Source organism: Lampetra planeri, chromosome 82 (genome assembly GCF_965212315.1).
Source record: "Lampetra planeri chromosome 82, kcLamPlan1.2.h2, whole genome shotgun sequence".
NCBI classification, from domain to species: domain Eukaryota; kingdom Metazoa; phylum Chordata; class Hyperoartia; order Petromyzontiformes; family Petromyzontidae; genus Lampetra; species Lampetra planeri.
The window spans coordinates 1,111,494-1,115,353 of NC_136186.1; the positions used below are offsets into that span (position 1 = coordinate 1,111,494).

At 40.0% G+C, this 3,860-nt stretch overlaps 1 non-coding gene across 1 annotated transcript; it reads left to right on the forward strand.

Moving 5' to 3' along the window:
- Positions 1–335: 335 nt before the first annotated feature.
- On the forward strand, positions 336–407 carry TRNAA-UGC (transfer RNA alanine (anticodon UGC)). Its single transcript has one exon. It is a non-coding gene; the product is annotated as a tRNA-Ala (tRNA).
- The last annotated feature ends 3,453 nt before the right edge of the window (positions 408–3,860 follow it).

The following is a 3,860-nucleotide window of genomic DNA, read 5'->3' on the forward strand; positions in this document are numbered from 1 at the left end:
ATATATATACATATGCATACATTCCAGTATAGTGGGATTATACAGGTAGGAATAATGTTCCACACTGCCCACCAGGGATTTATTGTCTGTCTGTCTGTCGTTCATAAATAAATATATAACATAAACAGCTCTTTGATTGGTGGTGACCTACTGCCGGGTACGGAGAGAGGAGGTGCCTAAGGGAGGAGGGTCAGGGGAGGGGCCTAAGTAAGGGGGGAGTCAGGAGAGGGGCCTGAGGGGCGGGGGGGTCAGCGGAGGGGCCTAAGGAGGTGGGGGGGTAAGGGGAGGGGCCGATAGTTCAGGGGGCTGGCTACTTGGCTGGCTGCCAGCGTGGTGGGGGTGTAGCGCAGTGGGAGAGCGCACACTTTGCATGTGTGAGGCCCTGGGTTCAATCCCCGGCATCTCCATCTCGGAAGCTTTTATTTAAATATTTTTTCCAACAAAGTTTGAATTCCAAAATCAATTAGCTGTGTCAATGTCCCTGTAATAGGGGTGCACATGAACTCTCGTAAATATTACCCTATATGAACGATACCTTCGGATGAATTAGTGTTGATTTCAGGAACTTGCTATTTCTATAACTAGCGATGCACACAGTGATAAAATTGTTTACTTAAACATTTGTAGATGAAAGCCAGTGCTTAAAAGTATCCAGAACACTTTTATTTCCGAATTAAAGATTTCCAAGAATAAATTAATTAGGACAGCATTATAGTATCCATCCACATGTATTCTTGTTATTTCTTTTGTTTCAAAGAAATACATTTTGCTTGGACTCTGTGCATGGGGTCTAAAGAGGAATTGTCGTCAGGACTCATTACATCCACTACATCCACGCATCTCTCATGATCCACCTGCATAGGTTCGAAAGATGGATTTTTTTCAGGACTCATTGCAGCATTTTGTTTTTCACCTTTTGATTTCACTTCCCTATCATTGCGGATCTTATCATGATTGTTTCGCCAAGCAATCGTGCTCGCCAGGCTGGGTCTCGTGGAAGAAGGTTCATCTGCTGAGCGAGGAGTCGAGCGTCTATCCTCAGCGAAATCCCTCTCGAAATGACCTTGAGGTCTGATTTTAAGCACCTTATATCTTTGCTCTAGCATCCAAATCCTTTGTTCTCGACTTGGCCTATCATGGACTTTGCATTCAATTGTTAATTTTTACATTAACTATCAGCATATCTAGCAACATAATACGTATGTACATCTCACTGCATAATTGTACACTTCCGTTTGAATAAGGATGTGCATCTCCCTGCATAATTCCATGATTCGTGTTAATTTGCTAATATTCACCCCCCAATGTCCTCTAAACTGCTGCAAGTTCAGAGGATTATAAAGCGACATACAGTCTGAAGTATCAAAATTGGTGATCTCGAGCTTGATTTGGAATAAAATGTGCATGTTTAAACTGTGCTGATTTTGTTTTATAATTATATTTAAGGACAATCGTGTTGAGCGGGTGCTTCTAGAAAATGAGTGTTTTATATTATAATTTCTGCCATCAACTTTAAATGATCATCTGAATGGTTTAGCTTGTAAGCGTGGTTTATTATAATGTCCATTTTAAAGGTTTTTTGGGTTAGATCGCGTAAATATATAAATGTGTCGTTGAAACCCGCCACCACCCGACAAAGCCAACTAGTTAGGGTTGTCACGTAAACAGGACATGCATATTTGTCACTAGTACAGCACACCGGTGGGTTGAAGAGCCAAGCCACAACATTTACAATCTGAGTACGACGTTTCTCCTGTAATTAAAACTAGCTTCATCAGTCGACAGTCAGATTTGGGAAGTCTCACTGTTTCGTTCCTTATATAGAAGCATTGATATGTTGACCACGCAGCTGCGCTCTATTGAAGTCCGCTGCCCTTTGTCGGCATGCACTCCGATTTATAAATGCAGCAGTGTTTGGATGCACACTCGCGTGTGCATGTCTACTCGTCTGTGTTTTTTTAAAAACCAATCAGGTCTTTATTGATTTGCAAGAATATTAACATTAAAACTCGCATTACATTTTTTCATCAATTCGCTTGGTCAAACGGTTAAGAAACTAGGAAAATTATTTCACTTTCAGGAATTCAACAGTTATAAAATCTTCTCAAATCAAACACGTAAACATCGATAAATCATTCCCAATTGACGTCCTTATCGATTGAAGCCATTCGTCCTGAAGTAATAAACACAATAGACAGGAAGAACAAGTCCAAAGGGTTCACATAATGCACACGCTTAATGTACATTGCTGCAGTAACCCCCCCCCCCCCCCCCCCACATTGTGCAAGAGCGCAGCTGCGTGGTCAACACATTTTCGCTTCAATATAAGGAACGAAACAGTAAGACTTCACAAATCTGGCTGTCGCCTGATCAAGCTAGTTGTAATTACTGCCGAATCGTCGTACTCAGATTGTAAAGGTTGTGGCTTGGCTCTCCAACACACCGGTGTGCTGTACTAGTGACGAATTGGCATGTTTTGTTTAGGTGACAACCCTTACTAGTTGGATGTGTCGGGTGGTGGCGGGTTTGAACGACACATTTATATATTTATGCAATCTAACCCAAACACCTCTATTATGGATGCATTTCAGAGGTAAGTCCGATAAATTGATAGCAGTTTACAGACCATTATAAATATGCAAACAAACAACATGCACATAATTATGCCCATCTGTATTCAAACAGAAGCCAGCAATAATGCAGTGAAATGCACATTAATATTTAGGTTTAAGCACAATGTCTACATGAGCTTAGGTGTGTTGCTAGATATGGAGAGCATTACTTTCAAGAATAACAATTGAATGCAAGGAAGTTTATGAAGAAAATGCAAATGATTCTAGAGAGATTTCATTAATGGGATGAATAATCCAAACCAGTGTGCCGTAGCAAAGACAAACAAATGGAAGTATGATCTTTAAACATACTTCATGCAAATAAACTAAAATAATAACTTCACAACACGCATTAAACATGAGGCCAAGCGTTTGGAGTGGAATTAGAATCGCATGCGTTTGTGTCATTCGCATAACGTTCAGTGTTGTGGGGCATCTAAGATTCATATCGTCAGTTTAACTTGTGAAAATAATAACAAAACCCAGCTATCCGAGTCTGCTACTGTGTGTATGTCCATGGATATGTACTGCTGTGTATGTCCACTCGTGTGTTTATTTACACTCGTTGATGTGGATATGTACATGCGTGCATGTGTGTGTATAGGTATGTATAATCATGTGTTCACACCCCGCATATAACCGCTCCGGCGTGGCCGGCTCCACAAACAGACACCGATGCCTTGCTGTGTATGGTTTGGCCGTTTAGGTATGTTGCTAGATATGAGGAGCGTTACTTCCGAGAAAAACAATTGAATGCAAGGAAGTTAATGAAGATAATGCAAATGATTCTAGAGATATATCATAAATGGGAAGAATAATCCGAACCAGTGTGCCGTATCAGAAGTAAACAAATGGAAGCAAATAAACTAAACTGATTACTTTACTACACTCAATCTAGATTTGAAGTTTTCATGACTGGAGGGATCCATACTCTTTGGTTCTTTAGGTAAAGTCACGTAGGTAGAAACATAAAAAATTTAACAAAAACATATATATCACGAGGTTTCGTTGTGATATATTATTAAAATTATCCAGCTGGATTATATTTTCCGCGATTCATTATTTTTTGTTTTATTTGATAATTTTTCTATCTACGTGACTTTGCCGAAAGAACCAAGGGTATGGATTCCTGCAGTCACGACAGCTTCAAATCAAGATCACAATTACTGTCATCAACTTTTAATACTCATCTAAATGGTATAGCTTGTAAGGCTGTGTGCATTTGCATTGCTGTGTATGTTCACTTGT